Raw genomic sequence first — 18,020 nt, 5'->3', positions numbered from 1 at the left:
TTGGTATAACTTTTGATAGTATTTTCGAAAAGCCTCTACTATATCTTGTGTGGATGTGTATTGGTGCCCCTCATACTCAATCATTTTAATGTTATTATAAGATTGTTTTTGACGAGTACGTAGGGCTAGTTGTCTTCCAGCATTTTCCCCGGATTCATATAAATTTCTTTTATTTACTTCATAAGTTTCTGCAGCTTTCTTGATTAATGAACTATTGATTTCCTTTTTTAATACTGATATTTTATGGAGAGTGTCGTTGGCTAGATTTAGTCTTCCCTGATGGATCTGGGTGGCGTGATAAGTTTCGAGGTTAGATAATTCTCGCTTTAGCCTTAGATTGTTATTGTCATCTATCTTTCTGTTTTTAGCAGCAAATGATATTGTTTCACCCCTTAGTGCTGCTTTAAAGCAATCCCAGACAATAAGTCTGGGTGCACTATATTGATTGCAGTCAAAAAAACCCTGAGCCCAAGATGTAATATGAGTTATATAATCCAGGTTGACAAGTAACTTTCTGTCAAAAGACCATTGTGATTTAGGTCTATTAAAACTGGATAAATCAAAAATAAGGGTGAGTGCATTATGGTCCGAAATTGTTTTTGGAGATTTGATTATATCTATTAATTCCAGGTCCATCAAGGAAGTCACAATGTAGTCAATTCGTACATATTTATTATGTGGAAATGAAAAAAAAGTAAAACCAGGATCATTATTTTTCTTCAAGCCCCAGACATTCCGCAAATTGTGGCTATCCATTAATTGGCGTATGGCCCTATACACCTTAGGTTTATGTCCATTATAATTCTGGGGAAGTCGGTTTTGTACAGGAGTCCCTAGTGATATGTTAAAGTCTCCGCAAATAATAAAAGGAGAGGGCCAGGAAGCCAATTCTATGTCTAGATCTCTAAATATTGAGGGATCATCTAAATTTGATCCGTAAATTGCACAGATCGTGGGGCCCACTTCTAACTGCACTATAGCCCATCTTCCATGTTTGTCAGCCAGCTTACGTCTGGGATGGCCTAGTGTAGGTTTTGCCAAAATTGCAACCCCCCTAGTTTTAGATGTTTGTGAAGTTGTTACAATCACCTTATAGCCTGGAATCTTTAGTAGTTCTTTGTCGGAATCTGCAATATGTGTCTCCTGTAGACATAGTATATCGATAGAATCTTGTTGTAATAATTGATGTAATTGTGCCCTTTTGTTTCTATTATTAAGACCAGCTATATTCCAATTAGACAATTTTAAACTCCCCATTTAAGGTAATATATATTGAATTTAGTCGTGATGGCACTGTTAGATATGTATAAACATAAATTATGCCTGAGGTTTTTAATCTGGTTTAGTTTTTCTGCTATCTTTTGATCCTGTATACAAGAGAAAAAAATGACTTGAGATTGACTTCTTTGACTGAAGTTGCTTATTTTTTTATTTTTTTCCCCCATCCCATCCCGCCACCCCCCTCCCCCCCAACACCAACTTTCGAGGAATTTAGACTCCAGTAGAGTCTATTGTGATGGTGAGATGTTCCGTGACCACCCCCGTTAATAATAACACTTGTATTAGACAGAAGCCAGTAAAGTTGAGAGAGTGCAACAAAAACAACAAAACAAAGGAAGAAGAAAGAGATAGGAGACTAATATATCGATTTAGAAAAGTAGCGTACTTAATTTAGCATCTGCAGCCCTGCAACCCTATGATCTTGTGAACTGACTCAGACAAAATATATTTGTATGTGTAACTGACATACATCGGGTGTATTGCTGTTACATCACAGCGGTTTCTACAGTACGATATTCAATAGAGCCAGTAATGCATCTCAGCATCTTTGTTTAGTCCTTGTTCCACAGTGTTCATACGTAAGATATGTTCGCTCTCCTTCAGTCTCAGGACAAGCTCACAGTTACCACCTCTCGACGATGGTTTCACTTGTTCTAGACCAAAGAATTTGAACTTTTTGTGATGTGGAATATGGTCATGGTAATGTTCTGTTAGAGGGGGACCAACTTCGGTTCTGTTTATATTGCAGTAGTGTTCAAGGATTCTGATCTTGGGAGGGCTTATGGTGCTGCCCACATATACTTTGTTACATGGGCAAATGATAACATAAATTATGTATGCAGAATTGCAATTGATCCAGTCTTTGATCTTGTAGACAATTTGTTTGTTATGCTTGAATTCTAGCAATTTGTGCTCCCAATTCCTCAAACCCACCAGAAACCTCAGAATCATCATTAACAACAAGCTCACCATGAAATCACAGACCAAACGCCATCTCCTCCACCTGCTTCCTCACTCTGCGCATGCTATGTAAGATCTTCAAGTGGCTACCACTACACACGAGATGCACTGTGACACAAGCCATCATCACCAGCCAAGTAGACTAAGGCAATGCCCTCTACATAGAAATCACTGCAGACCTCCTACAGAGACTTCAGACCATACAGAACGCTGCAGTCAGACTCATGTTCGTTCTTCCCAGATGACCCCACATCACACCCCACCTCATGAAACTCCACTGACTCCCCGTACAGAAGAGATGCCAATTCAAACTGCCGACCCATGCACACAAGGCTCTACTCAACCAAGGCCCTGCCTACATTAACACCGCCTGAACTTCCACCAACCATCAGAAGACCATGCCCATACTCCCCGCATCTACCAAAGCAGAAGTGGAGGACTTTTTTTCTCCCACATCGCAGCAGAGACCTGAAATAGCCTTCCCACGCACCTTCAGACCATCACCTTACTTCTGGAATTCCGAATGGCCATCAAGACCTGGTGGTTCGAATACGCCTCCAGGTCCTGCAAGCGCCTGGATACTTTATTGGGTGATTAGCTGCACTTTATAAATCCGAATTGATTTATTGATTGATTGAGTTATAAAAACGCCTTTTCCACAGACCATCAGTGCACGAACTGGCAGGTGCAAATAACCTCCTATCTTAACTAGCAATGAAATTCAGGGATCACAATTTGCTGCTGAAACTTGTGTGTAATATAAAGATTGGCGTACTAGCAGGGTTAACTCGGCTTTTAAAATTTCTGTGGTGGATAAAGCAATAACATGCAGTACTTAAGTATCAAGAGGAAATTTGGTTTCTGGTGCCACAGAATAATTATCAGTCATGCTGCTGTAAGAGAGGGGTGGCATTTACAAAGCAAACCTTAAATGGGAAGAGTGGGTTGCAGTCAATGAACACAGATTGAACTGGAGGGGATGGAGAAGTGCTGCAAAGCCCCTACTTTGTATAAACTTTAAGGGCCCAATTATGAATTCAGCGCTCCGACTGCCGAATCACCATTGCGGCGGTCCGGAGAATGCCGCCAAGCCAGCAGCGTCCCGACCGCTGTATTACGATTACACCGGCGGGCTGGTGGTGTTGTGTTGGTGGTGCCACAGCGGCAGCATGCTTCAGCTCATGGAGAGCCTGAAGCATATGCCGCCCTTGAGGCAGTGCCACTTGCATGTTAGCTGCACTGTGTACAATGCACCATTTTGTGCATGGCACATAGTACACGCACAACAGTGCAATAAGAAGGGGCACAACATGTGCCCCCAAGTACTTTGCCTAATAGGCAAAATTACCCCTGTTTGGGGCCCCTTCCCTGCCTTTCTGCCAACCTTTTCATGGCGGGGTCCCCGCCATGAAAAGGTCAGCTGAAAGGCAGGGTGTGATTGGAATGCACCACCTCTGATCCCCACCGCCACAGGATCTAGGATCCTGGCGGTGGTCTTGTGGTGGTCCAACTGCCATGGTCAGAATCTGGCGGTCAGACCACCGAGGATGTGGAGGTTGGACCACCAACGTGAGTACGGCAGTCTTCGGACAGCCACACTTGTAACCAGGCCCTCAATCTTTAAGATGTTGCCACAAAGCAGAACAAGAACATAGGACAAAGCCTAGCACTTCCACCCCTCAATATGAAATGGAAGTTCATCTTGCTTGCTATCCTGCTAACTTATCCAGGTGGGTAATGCAATGCACACACTCCCTTATTTGCTTGGGGGAGGAGAGGTGGACAGAGCAGGCTTGCTCTGCGCTGTTTCAACCGGCCTTACATAATCACTCACTTAGCCCTGGAACAAGAAGTCCCGGCTTCTAATGTGGCTTCTCCACTGGACAAACCGTGTTATACTGGACTGATACTTTATAGGCATTTCTTAATAACCAAACACGAGTCTACTTAGCAACAGATTAAAAAAAACAGCACAAAGAATAATATACAAAAAAGTCTCTTGAATTTCATGAAATTTCAGAGGTTTTGAAAAATAAACTGACAATGTTAGTAGCCTGTTCCATAATTTTGCCTGCAAGCTTGGACAATAAGCACATTTAAAAGGATACTTCATTGTTATATGTATATTATTGAAATAAGTGAGAGTTCAACCAATCATATAATAAAAATGAACATGGACAAGGCAATCAAAATATTTCCTGTCGTCCCATGAGGCTAAGCATGGCGCCACAACAGGAAAAGTTTAATAATAAATTTATAAACTGAGGCCACTAAACATGGTTCTCACAGTGTTTTATGGTTTAAATCTCTTTATTAATATTTCAGAAATAACAAAGAAACAAGACCATCAGCTCCGTTATTACAGTGCGATACAGACTTTTCAGTCGGCAAAGATAAATATACCAAATAATTGCTGGGAGTTGGTCAACAATACAAATGCACATAAAGCACAAAAGAAAAGAAAGCCCCCCTAACCCCCCCTCCATGTCCACAAATCAACAGAAAAGGGAAACAACGGAGAAGAGGTAATGAGCATGTTTAGCGGGTTTTGTGCTTCCGCGAACATGCGGGGCCACCTCGCTCAGGGATTGTCATGTCTGCTAAGCGCAGAAGGCGTAGATATCGGGGGCAGCTCAGTTCTCGAAACTCCCCGGTGAGCAGAGTCAGGAAGGGGCGCCACAGTTCGGGGAATTCCTCCCCTCTGCCCGCTAGGACGAGGGATAACTTCTCCATGCCGAGCACCATCCACAATCGGTGCAACCAGCCTGTGTGGGAAGGGGCCTGTGGGGATGTCCAATGCGCTAAGATGTTTTGTGTGGCCGCCCCTAGAGCGATGGCAATGAGGCGCCCCCGTCATGATTTCAGAGGGTACATTAAGGAGTTAGGCAGCCCCAATAGTATGTATGCGGGGAAGAGAGGAAGTTGGGTGTCCAAATGGGAGTCTATGTCATCAATAATTGTATTCCAATAAACATGGAGTCGGTCACAACTCCAGAGGAAGTGTTCTAGGGTGCCCAGTTCCCCACATCCTCTCCAGCACCGGTCACTAATGCAGGAGTCAAATTTATATAGGCGCTCTGGTATGTGGTACCAATAGGTGGCTATTTTGGTCAGCGTTTCAGTAAGCCCTGCGTGGTAGGCCAAGTGACGAGCCCTGTAGTATATGCCACGCCATTCTTTATGTGATAGAGTCCTGCCCAGATCATGCTCCCACCGTGTCCTGCCCGCGTTGTAGGTGTGTATGTTCGTGACAAGGAGGTGTTGATAAAGATCGGTGATTAACTTCAGACAAGCGCGTAATCAGCCACTTCTCATAAGAGGTGAGGTAACGTTGTGCTCCGGATCTGACCTGTGGGTGGAGTGCCCAATGTCGCACCTGAAGGTAGGCAAGTCTGTCCCCTTCCGGGATGCCATAGTCCTCTTTCATTTGTTGGAACGAGAGGATACCATCTAAATTAAAAAGTTGCCCCAGGTATCTACATGAGGAATGTTGCCAGTGCTTGAACGCTTTAATGTCTAGTCCCGGAATGAAGTCAGGATTATAAAAAAGTGAGGTCAAGGGCGAGGGAAAGGACGCCAACTCGTGCTTAGTGGCAACCCAATCCCATACCTCCATGATCGTGCTTGTGATGTGGGACGCATACAGATTAGGCGGCCGGTGATGTTTTGGGAGAATGGGGATCCCCTGTAGAGGCATGCCCGCAACCACTTGATCCTGGAAGAGCCAGTGTTTACCGGACTCCAGCCGGTGCCATTCAGCCAAACAGCAGAGCTGTGTCGCATGGAAATGAAGTTGCAAATCAGACACCCCTACCCCCCAATGTTCCAGTGGAAGGACTGCAATGGTCTGCTTGAAACGTGATTTACGGCCCTGCCATATAAAACGTGCCAGATCAGACTGCGTCTGTTGAATACAGACCGCCGGAGGGTGCAAAGGGAGGGTCTGAAACAGATATAATATCTGAGGGAAAAGGGACATTTTGATGGCCGCGATTCTCCCCAGCCAGGATAAGGAGTGGTGCTTCCATCTCCGGAGTTCCCCCCGGAGCCTGGTGTAGTTTGCCGCGACGGTAGCCGGGATAGTGGGACCCAAGAGGACTCCTAAGTAAGGAACCGTGGTGGCGGACTACTGCACGGGATGCTCCTCCTGGAGGGAGGCCAGGGTCGAATCCGACAGGGAGATGTTAAGGGCGAGCAATTTTTCGGTATTGATCTTGAACCCAGAGGCCCGTGCGAAACTATGCAATTCGATAAAGAGGGCTCTGAGGGACTGGACCGGATCTGTGAGGCAGAGTAAGATATCATCCGCGTATAGACTAATCTTATAAACGTCCCCCCCGAATGTAATGCCCGAGATGAGGGCATGGTGTCGTATACTCAGGGCCAGAGGCTCCATATAAAGAGCAAATGAGATGGGTGAAAGGGGGCATCCCTGTCTCGTTCCTCTGCCTATCGGGAGGTGGGAGGACGTGTGGCCATTAACGCGGACATTGGGCGACCAATAGCAGTTCAAAATACACGTGCCTAGCACTGTCCCCAGGCCGAAGCGCTGTAGCACTTGCTCCAGATAGGGCCAATGGACCCTATCGAAGGCCTTTTCAGCATCGATGGCTAGGAGCATACAAACCCGACGTATTCCTGACCCTATTTCAATGAGGTGCAAGACCCGTTTGGTGTTGTCACTGGTTTGACGCTGAGTGATGAAGCCGGCCTGATCCGACTCTACCAGTTGGGTCATGTATGGTGCCAAACGTCCTGCCAGGATGCTCGTGTACAGCTTAAAATCAATATCGAGGAGCGAAATTGTGCGATACGAACTGCAATGGGTTGCATCTTTCCCTGGCTTCGGGATGATGGCAATCGACGCCTCCAGCAGTTCTTCAGGGATATCCCCTGGTTGGGCAAAAGTATAAAAAAGATCCCGCAGCAGAGGGGCCACCTGGTGGCAGAAGGTTTTGTAAAAAGCCGCCGAATATCCATCCGGGCCGGGGGATTTCTCCAGTTTGAGGCGCAAAATGGCCGCTATGATCTCCTCCAGTCTGATCTCCCTGTCCAGGAATGCGGCCTGGGCAGAGTTTAAGGAGGGAAGTTGTGCACCCTCCAGGTATTCCTGGCCAGCGCGCGGGTCAAGCGAGTCTCTGGTGTAAAGGGACTCATAAAACGCTTGGAAGGCCTCCGCTATTGCTCCGTCGTCCGATACTAGGTCCCCCTGAGATGTTTGGATGGTTTGCACCCCGTGTCTCTGTCGCTGTTCGCGTAGTTTGTTCGCTAAAAGGCGACCGCATCTATCCCCACCGGTGTAATAGGCGTGACGAAGGGGGAGAGCCGTGTATTCCGCCCGGTCCTGGTCCAGCGTGGCTAGCAGTTTCCGCTCTGATCACAGTTGGCGCCATGCCCGCGCAGCCCCAGTGCGCTGGTGCATTTGTTCCAGCTCGGCGACCCGTTGCTAGATCTCCGCCCGTTTCAGCGCACGCTCCTTGTTGTCGGCAGTGGAAATGGAGATAAATTCTCCCTGCAAGAAGGCCTTAAGGGCAGACCATTGTTTTTCCAGAGAGGTCTCGGCATTAGCGTTATGTGCTAAGAACTGTGTAATGGCTGTTATAATCCGGGTCACCGTCGATGGGAGATGTAAAAGGGCGTCCCAAAGGCGCCAATGCCGCTGCGGTAAGGGGGCTGCGGGAAGCGAGAAGGTTGCCACCACTGGGGAGTGGTCTGAGAGTGAGGCAGGCAGGATGTCGGAGGCCATCGCCTGTGTCGCTAAGGAGGAGGAACACAAGAAATAATCTAATCTGGCATAAGTCTTGTGTGCCCCTGAATAGTAAGTGTAGGATTTGCTGTGTGAGTTTAGATGTCTCCAGAGATCTAAAAGATCTAAGTCCCGGATGGGTGCCAGGCCCGACTTGGAGAGAGCTCCCACTTGACCCGTCCTTTGACAAGAGCGATCAGTCAGATTGTGGAAACCGAGGTCGAGATAGCCCCTCATAAGTATATGCCACTCAGAACTGGCTGTGGCTGCCGATAGCGCTTTATGCAAAAAACCTTCCTGCTCTTCATTGGGCGCGTACACTGAGCCCACCACCAGGGTCTGACCTGCCACCAGGAACCTATAAATCAGCAAGCGCCCCATAATCTCCGCCTCCCACTGAAGCACCCTACCCTGGAAGGTTCTGGACACAAAAATCGCCACCCCGGCAGTTTTCGTGGAAAGGGAGGAGAATAGCTGTGTGGGAAAAGCTCGACACTTTAATCTGTGATGAACCTTGGGTAACAGGTGCGTCTCCTGTAGGAGGCAAATATCGGCGGCAGAGTGCTCTAATAGCGACAGGACTGCTCGGCGTTTGATGAGGTTATTCAACAATGCACATTAAAGGATAAGATTGATAGCTGTGAATGGGTCATCTGTGCTCCAATATTCGGCCCTTGTCGTGGAGTGCTGTCCGTAGGGCAGATGCCCAGGAGGGCAGAAACGGACAGTTTCTAAGTGTGTCGTGCTCTAACAAAAAGAAAAGGTGTGGACAGGGGAACCCACCCCCCGAAACAAGAACAGAAAAAGTCAAACAAGGTAACAGCAACTCCCTCCCCAATCTCCCCCATCCATCCCCCACCCTCCCATCGAACGACCAGCAAAGCCATGAAACTAAGTCTCTGCGCCCCGGAATACAAGCGCTCAATGGTCCAGTCCAACCAGGGCCCACCCCCCACCCTAACCCCAACACCTTAAACCCTACATAGAACCAGGAGAAGTGTCTGTCGCCCAAGAGCGTCCAGTAGATGTATCCAAATGGGAAGCATGGTCAGACCACTAACAACCAAAGAAAGGACCAACATCCCTCCCCCGCCACCCCCTGCCCGCCCCGCCAGGCCAAAACATTACAACAAAGTGCCAAGTACGCCTCTTCGCCGGTGTTCAGGCGTTCCCTGGGGCCCCATCCACGAGAGCCACTGCGGCCGCCGCCAAAGCATCCTGCTGACCCTGTGTTATCTCCGCAGCTTGTGGTTTCCGGTGACGCCTCCTCTTGGTCTCTTGCTGCCATCCCGAAGGGGATGCCGTGGGTTTCTCGCCCGCGTCTTCTGCTACCTCCTCAGCCTCCGGGGATGTCAGGCCCAAAAAACGCCAGGTGTCCTCCAGGGAACGAAGCTGGTGAACCTTGTTGTCAAGCCGGAATATGATACGAAAGGGATGCCCCCAGGAATAAGCTATCCCTCGCTTCCTCAGGTGATCAGTCACCGGCCGGAACTGCTTTCGTCGCTGTAGCGTGAGAAGCACTAAATCGTGATACAAGACAGGTGCGTGACCTTGGAAGGCTATTTGATGCAAGGACCGTGCTTTCAAAAGGATTAGTTCCTTCGTTTTGAAATCCTGTAAAGCAGATCAAAATGTCTGCCGGTGGAGCCTGGGGGCCCCGCGGGGGGCCCTCCCTGTGAGCCCTGTCTAGAATGATTTCTGTTGTGTGGGAGTCACCCAAGATGTGCAGGAAAAGGCTGGTAATGAAGGCAAATAGGTCTCTGGTATCGTCCGTTAGTTTCACCCCTCTGATGCGGATATTATGCCGCCGGCACCGATTTTCAATATACTCCAGGTGTAGCTGTAGATCTAAGTTCTGGCCTTGGAACCGTAGAACCTCCTCCTGGATCGTCAAAAGGTCGCCACCGTGGTGTCACTATTCCCTTCAAGTGTGGCTACTCTCTCTCCAATAGAGTCTACATCCCGGCGCACCTCTTTCAGCTCCGAGGCAAATTCGGTTGTTACCGACTGGATGTCCTCCCGTAGTGTGAGAAAAAGTGATTCCAAAAATGCCTTTGTAATGGGTTCGTCTGTGGCTCCTGCAGAAGGCTTAGGTATCGCCATTTCCAGGCCCGCCGTCGCCATGTCTGGGTTGGATTGAGTGAGGCCAAAGATGTCCTTCAGGGCCTTCACCTTCACGCTCCGGACCTTGGTCATACTCCTGCACGGTCAGGGAGACCGGTGCAGATGGGTTCCCAGCGTACCAGCAGTCACGGCTCACCCACTGCTGCGGCGACGCTGTAGGGGCCGAGGGGGTGCACGAGGAAATGCTGGCGCGGACCCTCGGCTAGCCCCTCAAGTCTGGAAGCTGGGGTGCTACAGTCTGAAATATAGGTCCCAGGGGTGACCTCCGCCGTTCCCGGATAGAGTCTCAACTCTGACGGCCAGACTCCAGGCCACTACACTGGATCCGAGAGCTCAAGTTCTGGACCACCCCCGCCAGGTGCCAGGGCGGAGGCCGCAATGGAGGCAAGAATCCTAGCCACAATATCCGTGCGGCGGTCGCAGGGCTGCGCGCAGCACCCACCACCTACTCCAGGCTGGGGATCTGCGCGACATGACCCCCCAATGTCAGGGGCCGCCCGCCACAGCACTCAACCCAAGCCCAGGGGATCTCCTACAGGTGCCTCTGTTCTCCACCCGGGCTGCCCGTAGATCAGTCGCAGCGCCCCTCCCCGCCGTCACTGCCTCTCTTGGGTCTCACCACCACCGCTCCTGTCTGTGGCACTCTCCCGCTGCGTGCGGCAGTTGCAGGCCCGTGTGCCGCACCCACCGCCCACTCCAAGCAAGGGATCTGCGCGACACGACCCCCCAAGGTCAGGGGCCGGCCGCCGCAGCACTCAACCTGGGCCCAGGGGGTCTCCCAACAGGTGCCTCTGCTCTCTGTCCGGGCTACCAGTAGAACAGTTGCAGGGCCCCCCGCCGCAGTCGCCGCTCCTCTTGCGTCTCACCACCACCGCTCCAGTCTTCGGTACTCTCCCGTTGCGGCCCTGAATGCGGGGCTGTGCGTGGAGCTACCCAGTCATGCCCACCAAGCTGGGGATCAGTGCGTTTCGTAGCCACTTACTCTCGCGCGGCACTCCGCTCAGGCCTCGCAGCGGGTGTCCCGAGGGGCTAACCTCCCGGAACGCCGGAGCCTCCGCTGTGGTCTATGGAGGGTCCCTGGCCTGGTGCCGGTCGAGGAGGAGACGCTCTCCCGTCGCGGCCCGAAGTCAACGGTCAGGGCCCAGCGCGGAGGGCCCACGTCGATGATGTCGCGCTAGAGGGAGGGAACACGCTCTGTCTGGCTCGCTGCTTCTCAGGGCCCCTCCCTTGGGTTGCCACGCGAGTTCTCCAGGCACCCCGGCTCCCCCGCCAGGCTTCCCCACGCCGACCTCCGTCGCGCGGGCCGGGACGTACATGAGGCCGGTGCTCCAGCTGGCCTAGGTCTGGAGGCCAGGCCGCGCTTTCCACGGCGACGGGCAGTGCTTCTGGGTCAATCCCCCAGGGCCGTCACTCCTCCCCCTGCCATCCGCCACAAATGGAAGGAAACGGCCGGGGCGGGATGGAGATGCAGGACGTGGAATACAGGCCTTGGCAGCCGCGATGTGCGCCACGCTGGCGAGGCCGTGTGGTAATGGCAGCCGGCGCACTCACCGCGTCCCGCAGTCCCGGCCGCTCCCAATGTCCGTGCGGCGGCCTCAGTCAGGGCACCAGGTCCCCGGTATCTCCCCCAGCCGAAATCGTTCCACTCGGGCCCCGGGGACACCGTGCTGTGCCGGGCTAGGCGGGCAGTAGGCAGGAGCTCCGGGAAAAGCATCCTACCCCGCCGCCATCTTGACCACGCCCCCTCTCTCACAGTGTTTTAAAGATGAATTTAATGTCTGAGCACGATTGATCGATGCAATCAAATGAAATTATCAGCTAAGATTCACACACTTAAAGGGACAGGTTACTGCTGCTAGGGTATTCTTCAAGTGGATGACTGGCTCAAGGTGGCTAGACGATGACACAAGATCTGCCTTCATCTGCAGGGTAAATTATCGGTTGGGGAAGACAAACTGAACCTCAGGCGGCCTAGTGGACATTCCAAAGACCACCTTGTTCATGCAAAAAGGGACAATTTAAAAGAATTAATAGTACCAATTTCTTGACACAGGAGGGCGCCAGATAGCAAGAAATGTAAGCCTTAAGTAGCACATGTCTTGTAATCTCGAACATGCATTGGCGTGCCAGTAAACTCCGGTCCGCCAGTGGTTGGCAGAGTTTTTTCCAAACTCCGCAAGTTTCCTGCGCATCCCTACTTAATAAGTCCCTTGTAAAGTGATATATCATATACCCAAGGCCTGTAAACTAACTGTTAATAGTGTGCTTGCAGCACTAGTTGTGCCACCGAAGCAAGTAGCCTTTCAAATCTGCCTCAGGCATGTCATTGCAAGACCTTCGAGTGCATTTACTGCCCCTTTGACTTGGCATTTAAAACCAATTGCCAAGCCTTACACTTCCCTTTCATTATACATATGTGACCACCAAGGTATGCCGTAGGTAGCCCTGAGGGCCAGGTGCTGTGTAACTAAAGGGTAGGACATGCACATTTACATTTTACATGTCCTGGTAGTGACAAACAGCTAAACGTTTTTTTACTAAGGTGATGCCTACTCCTCTCATAGGCTAGCACTGGGAATTTCTTAAAACACTATTAAGCTGTAATTCTTGATTAGAAAGGAGTGGCTGCACCATGTTTTATATCTTTGGAATGGTAATGATAAATACTCTTTACTGGTAAACTTGGATTTAACATTACTGTTTTAGAAGTGCCTCTTTTAGAAAGTGGACATTTTTTTGCTGTTACTGCTCTGTGTGCCTTGTGGCTTGTTTCCAATACACGTCTGGGATGGGTGACAGCTACACTTTGTGCATTTCCTCTAGACAGTCAAAAACATCTGGAATGTGGGTGTGACAGAGAACTCATCTGCATTCATCTACATTCTGATAGCTCTTCCTGGGCATACATGCAATCAATTTGGAAGGAGTGTGGGGTAACCTACAAGTGCTCTACTTCTCATCACAAACAAAAAAAATGGCTTGTTGAGAGACTCAAAAAGACCCTAAAGGACATGATTAGAGGACTACCTGAGGCCCTGAGTAACAAGTGGGACATCCTCTTGCTATGCCTGATATAGATTGATTATACCAACCAATTTCTAATTTCTAATTGAAGTTTGACAGCGTGCAGGAGCGTCACGTCAGTGGTCCGGTATTCTCATTGTTTGGATCCAATAAAGAAGAACAGTTGTATTCACCAGGCTGGCAACCAGTACACCCATGACTCAGGTCAGCTCCGGGCTTATTATATAACCCACCTACTATTAAGAAGAGGTGTTTTTAAACGGTTCCAGCAGGAATCAGTCTGTTTCGGAGAGTCAAAATTTCAGTCTTGACAAAGATGGTACTATAAGTTTTCCATCAAAACGCGTTGACGCCATTTAAGAGAAACACAATTCGTGAAGAGACTGGGGCCATTGAGGATTCCACAGTATGACTGTCCCAAGTGTCAGCCAGTAACATTAAGTAATCACAGATGTGTATAATTCCAATAACATATCCTTCAGTCTGTTGTATGTACTCTCATTTTTTAATCTGTGATTGTTCTTAATGAAATTGTATTTTTCTTGAATATGTCCATTACATGCACTTTATTTTAATCTAATCTTAATGTTGTTTGACAAAACTGTACAATTGATGGTCGACACACTCGAAAACCAGTGCATTTTTATTATTAAATTGATGTATATTTTTCCATAAAAACGTTGTCTGTAGTGTTAGCCTTGGGCATATGGTTATATCCCCTAGTTTTGTGAATGAGGAAGGCATGAATGAGTAAGGACTTGGTGTTGTTTGACATAATCAGTCTGTCAGATTAAGAGTCTTGATATTAAGTCCAAAGGAGCATTTTTCTCTGAAACACCTGTGAAGAACACTGCCAGGAGTAAGGACTGGTGTGCCACAATGATTGCCACTCTGCCTGACTGCTGCTCTGAACGAACTGCTTTTTGATTTGCTGAGATTCCCTACAGCCTGCTGATCTCTGCCCGACTGAGAAGGACTGGACCCATCTCACTTGAGCCCAGAGTGGCTCCAAGGGTTTGCTAGCTTGCCCCCTGTTCTGAAGTCTCAGGGCCATCAACAACTTCCTGCAACTCTGCAACAACACACAAACCCTACTGAGTATGTTTGTGGTGTTTTCTTTCTGTTACTGTGTGTGTGTTTGTGTTGCACAAATATTTTACACATTGCCTGTTTAGATATCCCTGACTGCTCTGCGCCAAGCTACCAGAGGGTGAGCAAAGTTTGTCTTTTAATGTGTATCTAGCTTACGTTGACTAGGACTGTGGTCCTTACTTGGAAAGAGTGCATACCTCGGCCAACTAGAGACCCAATTTCTAACACTGTACCATCAATTTAACTGTGTTTTTTAATGATATTTCAGAGTTTTTTTTAGTATATGCTAAGGTGTTGTGAACAGAAAACACCATAATTTCCCGTTAACAAAGTTTTTCAATTAATTTCTATTTTTTGGTGATGTCCCTCATCCATCAACTTTAACTCTCAATCTCTGATGTGGAGCAGGGGCTGGCTACAGGGCAAACATTCCATGCTGTCCAAACCCTGCTGCACAATGCCTTCGGACGAGCTAGCATGAATCCAGTGGCAAAGTTAGCAAACGACCCACATCGGGGCATACTCTGCCAACTTAAGGCGAACAAAGCAAACACAAGGAGATGATGGACAGAGTGCTGAAACTTTTCAGACACTCAAACCCAGTCACAGATCTGGGTTGAATCCATCATCATTCTTTAGCTCACTTTGCAACCCCAGTTCAGCCCCAGCTATATGAAAATCTGTCTTGACCCTGTGCCTCATGAAAACAGTCCAACACAAACTGCCAAGCCAGGTCTTCCCTGGACCGGAAACAAACATCATGGGACCGGTTTTGGGGTATCACCCCTCATCAGCCAAGCTAGCTTGAATCCAGTGGCAAAATCAGAAAGGGACCCACATCTGGGCATACCCTGCCAACTTAGGGTCGCACAAAGCACACACAAGGAGATGATGGACAGAGCGCTGCAACTTTTCAGACACTCACACCAAATCACAGATCTGGGATAAATCCATCATCATTCTTTAGCTCACTTCGCCACCCCAGTTCAGACACAGCTATACATAAATTAGTCTTGACCCTGTGCCTCATGGAAGCAGTCCAGCCAGAACTGCCAAGCCAGGTCTTCCCTGGACCGCAAACAAGCACACATTGAAAGAAGAAAAAATGAGAGGAAATAAAGATACGTCTCCTTGTTACACCTCTCCTGGGGAGGTGTATTTTTTATGGCGCTTCCCCAGGTTCATGTGATTAAGTAAATCTGGGGCAGTTTACAGACCCATGTGTGTTGCAGGGGAAAATCCAACGCAACGTCCATGGAACACTTCCCTGGCGCAGATTAAGACAACGCAGCACTTTGCACTGCTTTGTCTTGCTGCCTATCTATGAGGCCATTCAAAGCCACGCAAAGTGGCTTTGTGTGGCCTCATAGATATGGTTGAAAGGTTTATGCCGCAGAAGTGCCAGGAAAAGTGATACTCCGGTTGCACAAACCTCTCATAAATAAGCCTGTGGGTTTGTGACTTTAGTGAGCATACCAAGATAACAAAGAAATCTAGAGAAAATTTGTGTTTTTGAAGAATTTCACTTCGTACGCCTGGCCACTGGATTCAAGCTATTCATCGGGCATTTTAACCTCCTGAAGAAAGTTTGTTACAAGGTAAAGGACTGAACAATTTTTCAAACTCAGTTTCAGTAGACTGCATGAGTGGGTTGTATTTAATGCTGCAGATTTCTTTGTTAGTAAGCGCTTACAAAAGAAAACAAAAAACCCTGCCCAGATTAGCACCAGAATATTGGCTCTCATTGCATAGCTGAAAGTAGCAGGTGTATGCAGAACCTTAGAGAGTACTCTTTATTTGCCTAGGACCCTCATCCTTTGAGACTCACATTGCCAGGGCTCAAGAACCCATTTGACCTTGAACTGCCCCATGACCTGTCGGTAGACTTTGGGGAATTATTTATTTTTTATATTGATATGAGTATTAACGTCTTATACCATAGCAGATCATTAATGTACTTTTCATCTAAAGAGGGGTTAAGAGTGAAGACCTTTTGCATTCCACACCAAAACAACCACTTCAACAGCATTTTAAATCGAAAGTTTGTTGGGGGGTAAGGTATTTATGTCCACATTGCAATCATGGTATCATATCTACACCGCAAAAGAGGTTATTAAAAATGCTACATGAGCTAAAGATCATCCCGAGCACAAAATCACATATTTTACAATGTATAGTATAAATTGCACCCAAGAACATTTTGTGCAGGAACCCAATTATATCTTTGTTCACCACTTAAATTGTAATGAAAAATAAGATATATTGATTTTCAAACTAAACCGTGTACATTGACATTGGCATGCAGTTTTCCAAGTTCCTACACGTTTTAAACATCCTAACAAATACAAATTATGTGTAGCCTAGTCCGTCCCCTGACAACTATGATGTAGATTTTATAACGAATTGAGAAAGGAGCCTTTCTGAAAAGGTACAGTGAAAACAAAGAGCCCCTTTTATTTCTAGGTCGAGTTGAAAGCATACTGCTAAGGAGATATTGTTTTATCTTAAGGAACGCGTATTGCCCATTGAGAGACTGGGTCAAACAAATGACAAGACAACAAATAATTTAACATCCGACCACCACTGAGGTGGCCAAATAAGTCAGGAACATAGACCCCGTTCAATACATTACAGTGGTATCAATGTTTATGGCTACCTATAAGTACATGTTATGCAACCTGAAACTATAACCCTGATGAATAATGAAAAAAAAAAATTACTCCCTCCATTTAATCGCTGGTATACATCTCTGAAAAGGAAAGCATCTTTATTCACCATACTCTATCATCTGAAGAATAGAACTGAATATGAGGTAGACCCATATTTCATATATGGATATGCAGTAGTGAAACGTGTGCCTACCCACTTTTTACGTAATAATCTGCTGTTTACCAGCTTTGAACAATTACACTATTGGACTTTCTAAAAGGAACATTATGTTGAGAACCAAGGACTTATTTTGAGAAACTTGTAGAGTCAGAAACGCTAAAGAGGACACATGTAATTTATTAAGATGAAGGGTTTGACAGAGTCACTCGAGCATTGTTTTGACTTATTTGGAATGCTGAGTCGCTCGACACTGTTGTACAGGACTGGGACTGAGATCAATAACGGGTATTCGATGTAGAATAAATGCAGTGGTGGCTGGGTATTTTGTCAGGGAGGTGGGTAGGGGCCACACACATACACACTCACACCAATGCATTCACACACAAACACACACACCAATTCACAACATTCAATAACAAATACACATACATTCAAACATACATGTATGCATGCCCCAAACATACCAAAAAAAAAAACATAAAACGTAACTTCACTGTAGAGAGAGAAGCCTCGGAGGTCCCAGAAAGGGTTGCAACTGGTGCCTTCTTTCATTGGCTGACCAAAGGTCAGCTAATGAGAGAAGGCAGCAGTCCCGCACTCATCACAGAATGGGATGGGGTCAGTGAGACTTTGGACCCCACCCCACTCTGTGACAAGGAATCACTGATTGACACTCGGCCCTGGGCACTTCAGGGCTTATAAATGAAGTGAAAAAGGGAAGAATGGGCTGTTCCTGGGGGGTCAGACGGTCACTGAGGTGCAGGGGGAGTGCTCATTGGAGAACTACTCCAGGGTATCCATTATGTTGGATATAATGGCCTCACACCCCTTGCGAGTGTCATGCTTCATCATAGGCAATGCTCCTCGTTGGCTAGGCGGTGCAATTCCCAATGGGCAACACCTCTAGGAGGGGCTCTTTGGTGGAGATCTTTTTATCCAACTGCCTTTGGGTAAAGTGGGGGTG

The 18,020-nt window shown here is 47.8% G+C and overlaps 1 protein-coding gene across 2 annotated transcripts in view; it reads right to left on the bottom strand.

Annotated features, from left to right (window-relative positions):
- The window catches only part of LOC144753085 (cytochrome P450 2D6-like), a 382,600-nt gene that overhangs the window by 162,766 nt on the left and 201,814 nt on the right, over nt 1–18,020 (bottom strand). The gene's annotated exons all lie outside the window — the stretch shown is intronic.

This window comes from Lissotriton helveticus, chromosome 1_1 (assembly GCF_964261635.1).
Source record: "Lissotriton helveticus chromosome 1_1, aLisHel1.1, whole genome shotgun sequence".
Lineage (NCBI taxonomy): Eukaryota > Metazoa > Chordata > Amphibia > Caudata > Salamandridae > Lissotriton > Lissotriton helveticus.
Note: the sequence above shows the minus strand (reverse complement) of the source record. Positions and strands in the feature narration are given on the sequence as shown.